Below are 17,884 nucleotides of genomic sequence, written 5' to 3'. Positions count from 1 at the left end.
GTAAGATTGTTAGGGCATAGTGCCTAGTGTCCGTAACTGGTACTTTGATGATATTGTTGCATGCTTAATGCTTGTCACTAGGGCCCGAGTGCCATGATCTCAGATCTGAACATGTTATTATTTCATCATGATATTCATTGTTTATGGTCTTACCTGCAAGTTGTATACACATGTCGCCGTCCGGAACCAATGGCCCCGAAGTGATAGAAATCGGGACAACCGGAGGGGATGGTAGTGATGTGAGGATCACATGTGTTCACGGAGTGTTAATGCTTTGCTCCGGTACTCTATTAAAAGGAGTACCTTAATATCCAGTAGATTCCCTTGAGGCTCGGCTGCCACCGGCTGGTAGGACAAAAGATGTTGTGCAAGTTTCTCATTCCGAGCACGTACGACTATAATTGGAACACATGCTTATTGATTGCTTTGTACTTAGACACTGTTTTATTATTATCTGCAAATGCCCTGCTTGATTGTTACATGAGTTTCTCTCATCCATGCAACGCCCGTTATCCGTTCCCGTGCCTACAGTATTTTAATCCTGCTGTTTACTATAATCACTACTGCTGTCTCGTTACTCTGCTGCTCGTTATTTCACTACCGCTACTCGCTATAAAACTGTTACTATCGATAAACTCTTGCGAGCAAGTCTCGTTTCCAGTGCGGCTGAATTGACAACTCCGCTGTTAAGGCTTTCAAGTATTCTTTGTCTCCCCTTGTGTCGAATCAATAAATTGGGTTTTACTACCCGCGAAGACCGCTGCGATCCCCTATACTTGTGGGTTATCAAGATCTGTTTTCAGGCGCCGTTGCCGGGAGCATAGCTTTATTTGGAAGTTCACTTGGATCGATATTGTTCGCTGCAAATTCTCCATCATGGGTAAAACTCGCGATCCTAAAGTCGCCATATTACCATCCACTACAAGAAAAGGTACAACTCGAGTACCTCTCGTTGCTCTTGATTCACCATCCGTGATTGATAAACTTGTTTCACCACCACATGCTTCACATACCGGTACTTCGCTGAATCCGAAAACTCTCATAATATTGATAATATTTCTGTTGTGCTTGATGATAGTGGTTCATTGGGATCTTTTCTAGATGCTACAATTTCTAGGTCTAGACAAATTGAAAATGCTGAAACTCCTGATGCTACTACACCTGTTAATTCACCTGAACTTGATTATTCTAGTGACGATCCTGATGAAGATTATGTGGAGCTTAATGATGATCTTATTAATAGATGCAATGCTACTGCTGATGCAAGTAAAATTAAAAAGTTTCTCACGCAATATACTGTTAGACATAAGTTATCTCATGATCCTAAATTTGCCACATCTCCTATATGCATTAAGGATAAAGATTATGATTTTTCTCTTGATCTATCTCATATAGCTATTGTAGAGAAAGCACCCTTTTGTGGTACTGAAAAAGAAAGTGCTGTAGAACACATGATTGAACTTTCTTCTATGAGTAGTTTGTTTTCTGATGATATCAAGATGCGTACTTATTTTGTCGCTAATTTTTTTCCTTTCTCATTAAAGGATGATGCTAAAACTTGGTATAATAATTTGCCTCCTGGTTCTATTAAAAATCCAACTGATTTGCGTGATGTTTTCTTTCGAAAATACTTTCCTGCTAGTGCTCAACATATTGCTTTACGGAGAATTTATAGATTTGACCAGGGAGATGAAGAGAAATTGCTCGAGGCTTGGGCAAGATTTTGTTCTCTTATCGAGCTCGACACTGGGCATGATTTAGAAAAGAATGATCTACTTGATATATTTTATAGTGGACTAACCATTGAGTCTAGGGCATATTTGGATAGTTGTGCTGGTTGTGTTTTCAGGAAAAGAACTCCAGTACGAAGTCTGAAGAATTATTGGCTAAAATAGGCCGGAATCATGATGATTGGACTACGCCTGAACCAATTCCAACGCCAATATTAAAGAAGAGGGGTTTACTTAAATTGAATGATGAAGATATGAGGGAAGCCAAGAAGTCTCTCAAGGAGAAAGGTATTAAATCTGAAGATGTGAAGAATCTACCTCCCATAGAAGATATATGTGAGATAATTCCCCCTTCATCCATGATTGAGGTAAACTCCCTTCAGCGCTTCACTAGGGAAGATATTCCGTATTCAAAACCTCCTGCGCAATGCTTAGATGAGTTTGATAATTATATTGTTAAGCAAGAAAATTTTAATATGAGAGTAGAGAATCATCTAATGGAAAATTCTCAAGCTATTAGCAATTTGCATGATATTGTGGAGAGAACCTCCAATGATGTTAAGATGCTTGTTAAACATTTTCAAATGGTTCAAACTCAAATTGATCAACTCACTAAAGTGCAAAATGACTTATTACAAAATAATTCTAAAGAGAAACATGCTTATGAAGTAACAACTAGAGGTGGTGTCTCTACCCAGGATCCTCTATATCCTGAAGGGCATCCCAAAATAATTGAACAAGATTCTCAACGCATTGAACCTAGAGCTCCTTCTAAGAAAAAGAAGAAGAAACATAAAAACGTTGTAGAATCCTATGAACCTGTTAATGATCCTAATAGTATTTCTATTTCTGATGCTGAAACTGAAAGTGGTAATGAACATGATAATAATAATGGTAATGATAAGAATGATATTTCTGATAAAGAAGAAGTTGAAGATGAACCTGAAAAGCAAGATAAAAATAAAAAGTATAGTAAAGAAGATTTTATTGCTAAGAAGCATGGTAATGAAAGAGAACCTTGGGTGCAAAAGCAAATGCCTTTTCCTGCTAAGAAACTAAAATCAAAGGAAGAAGAACACTATAATAAATTTTGTGATTGGATGAAACCTTTATTCTTGCAAATCCCTTTGACTGATGCTATTAAATTGCCTCCTTATTCAAAGTATATGAAAGATATTGTTACTAACAAAAGGAAAATCCCCAATGAGGAAATTTCCACTATGCTTGCTAATTACTCTTTCAATGGCAAAGTTCCAAAGAAGTTGGGCGACCCGGTATACCTACTATTCCTTGTTCTATTAAGAATAATTATGTTAAAACTGCTCTATGTGACTTGGGAGCCGGTGTTAGTGTTATGCCTTTTTCTCTCTATAAGAGACTTTACTTAGATAAGTTGATACCTACTGATATATCTTTGCAAATGGCTGATAAATCTACTGCTATTCCTCTTGGTATATGTGAGGATGTTCCTGTTCAAGTTACTAATAACTGCTTGATATTAACTGATTTTGTTGTGTTGGAAATGCCCGAAGATGATAATATGTCTATTATTCTTGGGAGACCTTTTCTTAACACCGCAGGGGCTGTTATTGATTGCAATAAAGGAAAGGTTACTTTCAATGTTGATGATAGAGAGCATACCGTCTATTTTCCCAAGAGGATTGAAAAAGCATGTGGAGTTAATACAATTTCTAATGTGAGAACTATCAAAGTGGGAACTATTGATTGTCCAATATATGAGCCTAAAGAAGAATATCAAACTCTTGTGATTGGATCCATATCAATACAATACAAGGTAACATGATTGATTTGAGGTTTATTTCTTCTTATGCTATGTAAATTTTATTTGGTGGCAAGACTTGATCAACCTTGTTAACAAATACTTTTTATATGCATAGAGGAGGTAAACAACATCTCTTTCTTCCTCCACCTGCTCTACTTGCTGTAGCACTTTTATTTTGCAAAGTTCCTTAGTTAATTAGAGATTTCAAAAAATTTCCTGGCCAGTAATAATAAACTTAATACACAGAAATGTGCATTTTTCAAAGTTTTCAAAAATTCACAAAAATTATACCGTTGGTCCTATTTTTCGACGAGGCACTCGGGAGCACTGGGGATGACCGAGTGGGGCACCCCAGGGTGGCACCCCACAGTGCTGGCGCGGCCGGCAAGGGGGCGCGCCACCCTGGTGTGTGGGCCCCCCTTTACCCCACTTTAGCATCTCTTCCTCCCACACTCTTCTCTCTCCCGAAAAAATCGACACCGACTTCCTCTCACTCGTGTTTTTGCTCAAGAACTCCAGATTTCTCGATCTCTTTGCTCAGCCCAGATTTCTGTCTGAAATTTGGCACATTTGCTCTTCGGTATGTGACTCCTTCGATTATCCAAGTAGAATTTTGTTTGGTGGAGTATATCTTGCATATTTTGCTGTCTGTAGGTAACATGTTTAGTGAGCTTGCATGCTTGTTCTAAGTGGTAGAAACTAGTTTTGATGCATGATTAGTACTCTAGCAAGTTCCTATGGTAGTTTCCCTCAATTATATGTCACCAAATCAAGTTTTATATTGTTTGTTGAAAAATTTCAGAAAAGGGGGATGGACAACTTTAACTTTGGAGAAGTGTTCCAAGGGGAGACAACAAGCACAGGGAGGCCCTCTAGGTCATCCACCCGATGCAGGCCATCCTACAATGAGGATCTCATCGCACCAAGCTTCGCACCCGAGGAGGACAATGGAGTCCCCAACGCTGCATCCTTTCCATGTTATGACTTTTTGAGTAATGCAGGGTTGTTGGATGATTTCTTTACCCTCGTCGGTAAGGCAAGTTTAACCACCTATGTGGAGATGAGAGTGAGCAATACTACACGCTCACTAAAATCTTTGTGGAGAGCTTCAAGTTCAACAATAAGCACTTTCACCCGACAGTTTCATTCAAGATCTATGGTAAACCTATTACTACGAAGTTGGAAATTTTTTGTGCTGCATTGGGCATTGTCCCTGTAGGTACAGCAAGGAAGATCGAGGACAACCCAAGGGAATTGTTGGAGCTCTATCGAGGGATCACCAATGATGATTGTCGCACCATTCAGCGTGGCAAGATAAGAAACATTCAACTCCCCTCCATTAAGTATTTTGCTTATTACATTGGTACTAGCATTCTTGGTAGGGAGAACACTAGCAACATATCTAGCTATCACCTTGGTTTCTTAATTGCTGCACTCACTGGGGACACACCTTATCATCTTGGTGCTCTTGTTGCTCGCCGCTTGTCTAACAAGGGGCCCATATTTGGAGGAATTATTGCTTCGCGCGTTTCAGCATATTTAGAGCTTCCTCTTGACCCTAATGATGTAAAAATAGCTCCTATGAGGCTCGATATCGCTGCTATGAAGAGTCATCAATTTGTTACAGCTGACTCTAGGTTAGAGAATATTGTCTATAGAGTGTTGTTTGTCGACGGGGAAGAGAGGGAAGTCCCTTTGCCCCAACCAGATTTGTTCGGTATCAACAGGAAACCATGGTCGCGCTCTAAGGAGGAGGTGGATGAGCAGCTCAAGATACACAACTTCCACCAGCAGCATGACTCCGAGGACGCCGAGCCCTCCTACGACTACACCGTCACGTATCCGGGTGCTTCTTCTAGCACATACCCGGAATATGATCCATCTTCGTACTACGAGGGTGCTTCTTCATGGGCACCATGGGGTTGATCTCCACTTAGGCCAAAAGCCTAAGCTTGGGGGGAGGTATACCGGCATCACTCATTCTTTGCATATTATGGTTTCTGGATACTTGTACATACTTGTTTAGTTTCTTTGAGTGGTTTTCTAATGAGAGGAAGATGATATTTGGGGAAGTGCTGCCTGAAAACAGATTCTGGACTGTTACTAGAAAAATTCGTGCGCACAGACAGAACGTTATTTTGAGCTGCCAATTTTTGTGCATGTTCCCCAGGTTGTTATCTAACTTTCATTAGTTGAACACGTTTCGAACTGAGCAACGGAAGATTTTTGTAAAAATCGATTTCTGTACTGCTGTCAGGTTTTGGCAGATTTCTGCCATCTTGTTTTTCTGTGTTTCTTTCAGTTTTCATTTTCTTGTTCTTGCGTTGTTTCTTTCCTAAAACACAAAAAGACCAAAAATATTTCTGTTGTTTCTCTTCACCATTTGTTTATTTTGGTTTCTTGCATTTGTTTCACTTTATTTGCTATTGCTAGTTTGCTATAAGAAAACCCAAAAAGATTTTGCTTTGTTTGCTTGTTTTCTTTTGTTCTTGTTTCCAAATTCGAAAACACCAAAAATATTTACTGTTCTTCTTTGGTTTTGTAAAGCTCTTTATGAGTTCAATGGTCTTCAGTGGCTGGAGCGTGGTTTTCATTTCATATTATCCAAGCTACACAAGTGAAAGGCAATGATGACGATATTCGACAATCTGATTGTGGTGAGAGGCTGGTATGAACTCTATTTGTTTTCATTTTTGTACATATACTCATCCATGTGAGCATGCTTAGTTGGTTCATGTGAGGTATATGTCATTTAAGAAAGTCCAGTAGTTCATGATCTCTCATGTTTAGCTCCAATTTATTAATATGAGTAGCATGTCATGGATGTTTGCTTGCATTGTTTTATTTATAGATAGGTATGATATTGTGGTATCCTCCTCTGAATAATTCGTTTGAATTAACTTGGCACATGCTCACGCATGCATATGACTGAACAAAAGTCAATTAAGCCTCAATGATTTACATTGCTTCGAGTTCTTGTATCACTTTTATGCCTCGGTTAATTTATTTTGCCGCAAGCATGATTATGACGAGTCATCGCTCTCTTGATTTGTCGCTCCCTAGTCTTTTGCTAGCCTTCACTTGTACTGAGCGGGAACGCTGCTCGTGCTTCCAAACACATGAAAACCAAGTTATTCCAGAGTGTCCACCATAAATACCTATGCATGGCATTTCAAACCATTCCAAGTAAATTCTCATGCGCTACCTTTAAACCTTCAAAATGCTTCTCAATTTGTGTTAATGTTTCATAGCTCATGAGGAAGTATGTGGTGTTTAACTTTCAACCTTGTCATTTACTCTTGACGGACTTACATATGGACTAGTGGCACATCCGCTTATCCAATAATTTTGCAAAAAGAGCTGGCAATGGGGTTCCCAGCCCCAATTAATCAACTTTCACTAATAATTCTCTTCACATGTTTTGCCCTGATTCATCAGTAAGCAACTTAATTTTGCAAATAGACACTCCTCCATGGTATGTGATTGATGGAAGGCACCCGAGGATTCGGTTAGCCATGGCTTGTGTAAGCAAAGGTTGGGGGGGGAGTGTCACCCATAATAAAACTAAAATACGTGTGTAAACAAAAGAGAAGAGGGATGATCTACCTTGCTGGTAGAAATAACGTCCTTCATGGGAGCCGCTCTTGGAAGTCCGGTTGGCGAGGTAGTTGGTGTACCCATTACCATTCGTTGACAACAACAAACACCTCTCAAAACAATTTTACTCCTGCTTTACAAATGAAAAGCTCTAGCGCATGTTAATCCCTGCTTCCCTCTGCGAAGGGTCTATCTTTTACTTTTATGTTGTGTCTCCATCCTTTCTTTGAGCATTTTCTTGAGAGCACAACTGTCATTCTTAGTGTAATATGCTTGTCTCAAAATATGATTGATTGTGGTATAACTTTGATGCTTTTATCTTTGACAATCACTATTTCTAGTCTTTCTATGAACTTCGAGAGGTGCTCGAGCATTTATGTTTTGCTGATCAAATATGGGCAAGCGAGATACCACTCTATCATAATCTTTTATGAACATTGCAATCCTGCTTATATACATGATTCATGATGCTTATTATTGATTTTTGGTACCTTTCCATGATTGATATAGCTGTTAGATGATCTTATTTGCATGTATCTTATTATGAACTGCCTAAGTGTTAGCCATAGCATGAGAATATTTACATCATATGAACAAATGTGTTCGTGAAAGTTCTTTTATCACTCAGTTGTTAACTGAATTGCTTGAGGACAAGCAATAAGCTAAGCTTGGGGGGAGTTGATACGTCCAAAACGTATCCACTTTCCCGAACACTTTTGCTATTGTTTTGCCTCTAATTTGTGTATTTTGGATACAACTAACACGGACTAACGCTGTTTTCGACAGAACCGTTACGGTGTCTCGTTTTTGTGCAGAAATCCAACTTTCAGGAAAAACCTCGGAATTTATACAGAAGGCCCTATTTTCCCAGAAGACTCACGGAGCCAGAAGGGCAAGTCAGGTGGAGGCCCGAGGGCCCCACACCCTAGGACGGCGCGGCCCAGGAGGGGGGCGCGCGGCCCTAGTGTGTGGCCCCCTCGGCCGGCCTCCGACGCCCTCCTTCGGACTACTTATCGCCCTCGACCTAAAAACGCACGGGGAGAAGTCGAAGTCGCCAGAAACCCTCCAGAACGCCGCCACATCGCGAAACTCCGTCTCGGGAGCCAGAAGTCTCCGTTCTGGCACTCCGCCGGGACGGGGAATTGGAGGAGATCATCGCCACCATCACCACCGACGCCTCTCCATCGACCAGCCATGTTTCCCCCATCCATGTGTGAGTAATTCCCCCGCTGTAGGCTGAAGGGGATGGTAGGGATTGGATGAGATTGGTCATGTAATAGTGTAAGATTGTTAGGGCATAGTGTCTAGTGTCCGTAATTGGTACTTTGATGATATTGTTGCAACTTGTTATGCTTAATGCTTGTCACTAGGGCCCGAGTGCCATGATCTCAGATCTGAACATGTTATTATTTCATCATGATATTCATTGTTTATGGTCTTACCCGCAAGTTGTATACACATGTCGCTGTCCGGAACCAATGGCCCCGAAGTGACGAAATCGGGACAAACGGAGGGGATGGTAGTGATGTGAGGATCACATGTGTTCACGGAGTGTTAATGCTTTGCTCCGGTACTCTATTAAAAGGAGTACCTTAATATCCGATAGATTCCCTTGAGGCCCGGCTGCCACCGGCTGGTAGGACAAAAGATGTTGTGCAAGTTTCTCATTGCGAGCACGTACGACTATAATTGGAACACATGCCTATTGATTGCTTTGTACTTAGACACCGTTTTATTATTATCTCGCAAATGCCCTGCTTGATTGTTACATGAGTTTCTCTCATCCATGCAACGCCCGTTATCCGTCCCCGTGCCTACGGTATTTTAATCCTCGCTGTTTACTATAATCACTACTGCTGTCTCTCGTTACTCTGCTGCTCGTTATTTCACTACTCGCTACTTGCTATAAAACTGTTACTACTGATAAACTCTTGCGAGCAAGTCTGTTTCCAGGTGCAGCTGAATTGACAACTCCGCTGTTAAGGCTTTCAAGTATTTTTTGTCTCCCCTTGTGTCGAATCAATAAATTGGGTTTTACTACCCGCGAAGACTGCTGCGATCCCCTATGCTTGTGGGTTATCAATTATGTGTTGTAATAAATGATGAATCTATGATATTCAACTATTATGTCTCGCAACAACAATATTCCTGGGATTGCGATGTATGGCATAATAGGCATCTGGACTTAAAAATCCGGGTGTTGACACCTGGTGGGGCCACACCATGGGGGGCGCCCCCCCTTGGCCGCGCCGCCTTGTGGGGTGGGCCCCCCTGGCTCCCCTCTGGCCCCTCTTCGGTGCTCTGGAAGCTTCCGGGAAAAATAAGATACTGGGCGTTGATTTCGTCCAATTCCGAGAATATTTCCTTTGTAGGATTTCTGAAACCAAAAAACAGCAGAAAACAGGAACTGGCACTTCGGCATCTTGTTAATAGGTTAGTTCCGGAAAACGCATCAAAACGATATAAAGTATGAATAAAACATGTAGGTATTGTCATAAAACTAGCATGTAACAAAAGAAATTATAGATACGTTGGAGACGTATCAGTCGGCATAAACCGTCCTGTGCTGACAAATTTCTTGTGTCGACGGCTTGCCTGGTGGCCTAGCTAGAATGGGCCATGTGCCGATGGCCCCGATATTTAGCCGTCGGCACAGGTCCTGGCCGTCGGCACCTTGTGTGTTTCTTGTAGTGTAGTGGCGTGAGAGAATGATGTGCCTACTATCATTTCATCCATTTGTGAGAGCTAGTATTATTATTTATGAGATTTATTAACTTTGTTATGTGTAATGCTTTTTGTCTGATGAAGGTCTAGACAACATGATCCATAGACCTACACAAATGAACACTTGTTGTTTAACAGATCCACACTTGTTGTTTAGCAATTCCACGACATAGGGATGTCAAAAACAAGTGAGCACAACTCAAGAAGCATGATGAGGTATTAACCTTTAGGAAAAGTCTATCTTACAACCGGTTGTAGCTACAAAGCTACAACAGGTTCCACTCTCCGCATAGCATGTACGGTTTTGCCTTTTGTTTCCCTTTCGCGCGGTCACGAGATAATCCTAGCATGCTGGCATAGTATTGTTCCACATGTCCCACCCGTGGCGTGTGTGATGTTGCTGATTTATATGGTCGCGTGTGGGTGGGAGGCACGACGTCTTCCCCCTAATAGCACTCTCACAATCATGTCACCTACTACCAGCCTAGTACTACTAGCTAGCATCGCACGACACTATGTGCACACACTGCACACTTTTTCTGGAGGCATGAGAGTACAAGCTAGCCTGGTACTACTAGTAGCTAGCATCGCACATCAAATGCTCCAATAAATTACAAGTATGATCCAACCTTGTTTCGTAATGCACCATGTATCTATCATTCTTGTAATTAAACATGAGCAAAATGCTACAACAACTTCTAAGCATATGCTAAAAACAACTTCAATAATACAAAAAAATGATTCTGTAATGTTGGATGTCATGGTCACATATGTTGGATGCCCTGGTCACATATGTTCAAAAGGTTGATCTTTTGTTACAAACAACAACACACCTTACCAATATATTTTATTGCAACCATGAATTTTTTTGTGTGTACAGTATTGCTTATTGCTACATTGTTGTGTTTAAAATGTTGGAAGTAAATTTTGAATGATTCGACCGAATAGTGGAGAAAACTATAAATTATTACATCCATATAATAGTTTTGTTACATCGGCATGTTTAAAATGTTGTAAAACCTTTTTGAATGGTATTGACATAATGGTGGAGAAAAGTATAATTTGTTACTCCCTTCGATCCAAACTAGAAGTTGAGTCCAGTAATATGAATCGGAGGTAGAACATACATTTCTTTGATACATTAGTATGTTCAAAATATTGTAAAAGTCTTTTAACGATTGGCTCACACGAGTTTCAATGCCATGTAGAACGTTTCATGCAACCTAGTGAGCGATACGCTAGAAAAGAAATAGACGAGAATTATAAATAAGCAGTCATGGTCCATGCCACCTGGTCTCTTTCGGGCCTCTAGGCCTCGCTCGTGAGGTTTCAGTGCTCCAGGTCATCGTCTTCGTGAAATAATAATAATCCTCGCAAAATCCTAGGTCAATTTGAGTTCGTCTAGGTCCCTTAAAGTTAAAATACACAAAAAAAAGAATTCTTGTTCTGTAGAGTTATAACCAAAATAAGAGGGATCATTGGTAAATCCCCAAAATTAATATAAAACATGGATATAATATTATATAAGATGTAAATATGTGGGAAGATGTACCAATGAACTACAAAGTTCATGTATGCATTTTGCATGCATCATTATAAAACAAGAATTTGCTGTTTTGAGATATTAACTTTGGTTGAAAGATGAAAACCAACGAAACCAAGTGAAAACTGATACGTCTCCAACGTATCTATAATTTCTTATGTTCCATGCTAGTTTTATGTCAATACCTACATGCTTTGCTCACACTTTATATCATTTTCATGCATTTTCCGGGACTAACCTATTAACAAGATGCCGAAGCGCCAGTTCCTGTTTTCTGCTGTTTTTGGTTTCAGAAATTCTACACAGGAAATATTCTCGGAATTGGACCCCACGAAGACAGAAGTCAATATTTTGCCGAGGCGGACCCAGAGAGTCAGAGAAGGGCCAGAGGGGGGCCAAGAGGCCCCCACACCATAGGGGGGCGCGGCCCACCTCTCTGCCACGCCGCCATATCGGGTGGGCCCCTCGGGACTCCACTGACGCTGCCCTTCCGCCTATATATTCTCCCAGATGCGAAAACCCTATGGCAATCAGTCATACTCCACGAAAAGTTACGTAGCCGCCGCCATCGCGAAGCCAAGTTCGGGGGACAGAAGTGTCTGTTCCGGCACGCCGCCGGGACGGGGAAGTGCCCCCGGAATCCATCTCCATCGACTCCATCGCCATCTTCATCGCTGCTGCTGACTCCCATGATGAGGAGGGAGTAGTTCTCCCCGAGGCTGAGGGCTCTACCGGTAGCTATGTGGTTCATCTCTCTCTCCCATGGTGTGATCTTTATGTGATCATGAGCCTTGTAATCTAGTTGAATATGTAGATGTTACTCTTGTCTATTATGCACTTTAGAGGTTACTTTAATATGAACTCCGGAGTCACTCTCCACGGTGTGATGGTGACAGTGTGCGCATCGTGTGTGATTCTCTTATGACGTTGTGGAGCTTGTTTACTCCGGCTTGAGGTGTGCTTTTGTAGCCCTACACAATGAATGGTGTTTGTTATCCAACAAGAGAGTGTTTGAGATTAGCATTTATTTATTCAATTATGTGATCATTGTTGAGAGTGTCCACTAGTGAAAGTATGATCCCTAGGCCTTGTTTCTAAGCATTGAAACACCGTTTCCAACAAGTTCTGCTACATGTTCGCTTGCTGCCATTTTTATTTCAGATTGCAATTACTACTTATAATCATCCATATTACTTGTATTTCACTATCTCTTCGCCGAACTAGTGCACCTATACATCCGACAAGTGTATTAGGTGTGTTGGGGACACAAGAGACTTCTTGTATCTTAATTGCAGGGTTGCTCGAGAGGGATATCTTTGACCTCTACCTCCCTGAGTTCGATAAACCTTGGGTGATTCACTTAAGGGAAACTTGCTGCTGTTCTACAAACCTCTGCTCTTGGAGGCCCAACAATGTCTACAGGAATAGAAGCGTGCGTAGACATCAAGCTATTTTCTGGCGCCGTTGTCGGGGAGGTAAGGTAAAAGGTATTCACATCCTCCGACTACTAAGCTGTTTCCTAGCACTGTTGCCCGTGTGTGAGTGCTCGAAGGTATCTCCTTGAGATTCTGCAATTTTATCTTTTTGTCTCTTGTTTTTATTTTCACTAGTTAGGCTTAATGGAAAACAACAAAAATATTAGAGATCTTTATAATATTTATCTTTAGTTAGGACATGAGGTGTTTGAAGAGAAAATTAAAAAACCTATGGAACTTTATATGCATGCTAATGGCAATGTTATTAGTATGAATGCTTTGAACACCATTGTTGCTAATGCTATGGAAAATTCTAAGCTTGGGGAAGCTGGTTTTGAGGAGCATGATATTTTTAGTCCCCCAAGCATGGAGGAGAAAATTTACTTTGATGATACTTTACCTCCTATATATGATGATTAGAATGATGACTATCATATTTTCAGTCCACCTACTATTGAGGAGAAAATTAATTATGATTACAATATGCCTCCTATATATGATGATTATGGTGATGAGAATAATAATGATAGCTATCTTATTGAATTTGCTCCCACTACAATTAATAGTAATGACTATGCTTATGTGGAGAGCAATAATTTAATGCATGTAGCTCATGATAAGAATGTTTCATGTGATAGTTATATTGTTGAGTTTGTTCATGATGCTACTGAAAATCTTTATGAGAGAGGACAATATGGTTGTAGAGATTTTCATGTTACTAAAACACCTCTCTTTTTGCTTAAAATCTTGAAGTTGCGCTTGTCTTGTTTTCCTATGCTTATTGCATTATGCTTACATGACTTGTTTATTTACAAGATTCCTTTTCATAGGAAGTGTGTTAGACTTAAAAGTGTTTCTTATTTTCTTTTGATGCTCTCTTTTGCTTCAACTCTTATTTCTTGCGAGAGCATCATTAAAATTACTGAGCCCATGGCTATAAAGAAAGCACTTCTTGGGAGATAACCCATGTTTTTATTTTGCTACTGTTTTGTTGTGTCTTGGAAGTTGTTACTACTGTAGCAACCTCTCCTTATCATGTTGATTTCGTTTTTGTGCCAAGTAAAGTCTGATAGAAAGTTGATACTAGATTTGGATTTCTGCGCAGGAACAGATTTTTAGCTGTCACGGATTTGAGTTGATCTCTCTGTAGGAAACTCATAAAATGCTGAAACAATTCATGCATAATCCTCAGATATGTACGCAACTTTCGTTCAACTGGAGCTTTTCCATCTGAGCATGTTAAGTGCCTCGAAAAAATTCGTCTTTACGGACTGTTATGTTTTGACAGATTCTGCCTTTTATTTCGCATTGCCTCTTTTACTGTGTTTGAGTGGGTTTCTTTGCTCCATCAAATTTCAGTAACCTTGGGTAATATCCAGAAGTGTTGGGAATGATCGTGTCCTTGCTGAACATGTGAATTTTTGATTATGCACTAACCCTCTAATGAGATTGCTTTGAGTTTGGTGTGAAGGAAGTTTTCAAAGATCAAGAGAGGAGGATGATATAATATGATCAAGAAGAGTGAAAAGTATAAGCTTGGGTATGCCGCCATGGTTCATCCCTGCATATTTCGAGAAGACTCAAGCGTCTAAGCTTGGGGATGCCCAAGGCATCCCCTTCTTCATCAACAACTTATCAGGTCACCTCTAGTGAAACTATATTTTAATTCCGTCACATCTTATTTGCTTTACTTGGAGCGTCTGTGTGCTTTTATTTTCGTTTTGTTATCTTAGTTCTATGAATAAATTGGATCCTATCTTTCTTGTTTGGGAGAGAGACACGCTCCGCTTTTTCATTTGAATACTCCTATTCTTCACTTATGTTTGTTGAGTATTCAGTTTTCGCACTGTGTAGCTTCTAGCTCTTGGTTTTCATGTATCTCTTGTTCAGAGCTATTAGTTATTTTATAGAAAGTACTCTCTTACTTCACTTATATTTGTTTTGAGAGTTTCTTGCTATTTGGTTGGAAACAGAAAATGCTTCATGTGGTAGTTGGTATATTGTCTTGAATAATTTGATGCTTGGCAATTGTTTTGAGCTCTCAAGTAGATCATGTTTAAGCTCTTGCATCATGTATTTTAAATCTATTAATGGAGAATTACCGTAGAGCTTGTTGAAATTTGGTTTGCATGATTGGTCTCTCTAAGGTCTAGATATTTTCTGGTAAAAGTGTTTGAACAACAAGGAAGACAGTGTAGAGTCTTATAATTCTTGCAATATGTTTTTATGTAAGTTTTGCTGTACCGCTTTATACTTGTGTTTGCTTCAAACAACCTTGCTAGCCCAAGCCTTGTACTGAGAGGGAATACTTCTCGTGCATCCAAAACCTTGAGCCAAAACCTATGCCATTTGTGTCCACCATAACTACCTACTATGTGGTATTTTTCTGCCATTCCAAGTAAATTGCTTGTGTGCTACCTTTAAAACCTTTCAAAAATTCATCCCTTGTTTTTGCAATACATAGCTCATGGGAAAGTAGCCTAAAAAACTATTGTGGTAAGGAATATGTCGCTTATGTATCTTAGTTCTTATAAGTTGCTTGTTGAGCGGTAACCATGTTATCTGGGGACGCCATCAACCTGTTACACCTTTGTTGAATATCATGTGAGTTGCTATGCATGTTCGTCTTGTCCGAAGTAAGGGAGATTTTCCATGAGTTAAATGGTTTGAGTATGCATATTGTTAGAGAAGAACATTGGGCCGCCAACCAAAGCCATGTATCATGGTGGAAGTTTCAGCTTGGACATTAATCCTCAAATCTCTTATGAGAATATTATTCGTTGTTGAATGCTTAAAGCATAAAAGAGGAGTCCATTATCTGTTTTCTATGTTGTCCCGGTATGGATGTCCTCAAGTTGAGATCTATCAAAATCGAGAAATCAAATGCGATTTATCTCCTTGGACCTTTGGACAGGTGGCATAGAGGTACCCCTTTGTGACACTTGGTTGAAACATATGTAATGCAATGATAATCCATGGAAGTTCGAGCTAATTAGGACAAGGTGCGGGCACTATTAGTATTCGATGCATGAGGCTTGCAACTTATAGGAAGTTTTATACATAACCCATATGAATTATTACTACCGTTGACACAATTGTTTCCATGTTTTCAAAACTTGAAAAGCTCTAGCACATGAGTAATCCCTGCTTCCCTCTGCGAAGGGCCTTTCTTTTACCTACTTCTTTCTATCTTAGAAACAAACACTTGTGTTAACTGTGTGCATTGATTCTTACATGCTTGCTTATTGCACTCATCATATTACTTTGTGTTGACAATTATCCATGAGATATACATGTTGAAAGTTGAAAGCAATTGCTGAAACTTAAATTTTTCTTTGTGTTGCTTCAAAATCTTTTATTAAGAATCTATTGCTTTATGTGTTAACTCCTATGTAAGACTTTTTGATGCTTGTCTTGAAAGTACTATTCATGAAAAGTTTTTGCTATATGATTCAGTTGTGTAGTCATTATCTATTTGTTAGCAAACTATAGACCATTGCTTTGAGTCACTTCATTCATCTCATATGCTTTACAATGGTATTGATCAAGATTATGTTGGTAGCATGTCACTTTAGAAATTATTCTTTTTATCGTTTACCTACTCGAGGACGAGTAGGAACTAAGCTTGGGGATGCTTGATACGTCTCCAACGTATCTATAATTTCTTATGTTCCATGCTAGTTTTATGACAATACCTACATGTTTTGCTCACACTTTATATCATTTTAAGCATTTTCCGGGACTAACCTATTAACAAGATGCCGAAGCGCCGGCTCTCGTTTTCTCGCTGTTTTTGGTTTCGGAAATTCTACACAGGAAATATTCTCGGAATTGGACCCCATGAAGACAGAAGTCAATATTTTGCCGAGGCGGACCCAGAGAGCCAGAGAAGGGCCAGAGGGGGGCCAAGGGGCCCCCACACCATAGGGGGCGCGGCCCACCTCTCTACCGCGCCACCATATGGGGTGGGCCCCTCGGGACTCCACCGACGCTGCCCTTCCGCCTATATATTCTCCCAGATGCGAAAACCCTAAGGCAATCAGTCATACTCCACGAAAAGTTACGTAGCCGCCGCCATCGCGAAGCCAAGTTCGGGGGACAGAAGTCTCTGTTCCGGCGCGCCACCGGGACGGGGAAGTGCCCCCGGAATCCATCTCCATCGACTCCATCGCCATCTTCATCGCCGCTGCTGACTCCCATGATGAGGAGGGAGTAGTTCTCCCCGAGGCTGAGGGCTCTCACCGGTAGCTATGTGGTTCATCTCTCTCTCCCATGGTGTGATCTTTATGTGATCATGAGCCTTGTAATCTAGTTGAATATGTAGATGTTACTCTTGTCTATTATGCACTTTAGAGGTTACTTTAATATGAACTCCGGAGTCACTCTCCACGGTGTGATGGTGACAGTGTGCGCATCGTGTGTGATTCCTTTATGACGTTGTGGAGCTTGTTTACTCCGGCTTGAGGTGTGCTTTTGTAGCCCTACACAATGAATGGTGTTTGTTATCCAACAAGAGAGTGTTTGAGAGTAGCATTTATTTATTCAATTATGTGATCATTGTTGACAGTGTCCACTAGTGAAAGTATGATCCTTAGGCCTTGTTTCTAAGCATTGAAACACCGTTTCCAACAAGTTCTGCTACATGTTCGCTTGCTGCCATTTTTATTTCAGATTGCAATTACTACTTATAATCATCCATATTACTTGTATTTCACTATCTCTTCGCCGAACTAGTGCACCTATACATCTGACAAGTGTATTAGGTGTGTTGGGGACACAAGAGACTTCTTGTATCTTAATTGCAGGGTTGCTCGAGAGGGATATCTTTGACCTCTACCTCCCTGAGTTCGATAAACCTTGGGTGATTCACTTAAGGGAAACTTGCTGCTGTTCTACAAACCTCTGCTCTTGGAGGCCCAACACTGTCTACAGTAATAGAAGCGTGCGTAGACATCAAAAACCAAGGAAAAATCCATTGTAGAAAGTATCAATATTTGGAGCTATCAAGGTACGCCAGCATCGCCGTCATACG

The sequence above is a fragment of the Lolium rigidum genome, chromosome 1 (assembly GCF_022539505.1).
Source record: "Lolium rigidum isolate FL_2022 chromosome 1, APGP_CSIRO_Lrig_0.1, whole genome shotgun sequence".
In the NCBI taxonomy this organism is placed as follows: Eukaryota; Viridiplantae; Streptophyta; class Magnoliopsida; order Poales; family Poaceae; genus Lolium; species Lolium rigidum.
Note: the sequence above shows the minus strand (reverse complement) of the source record.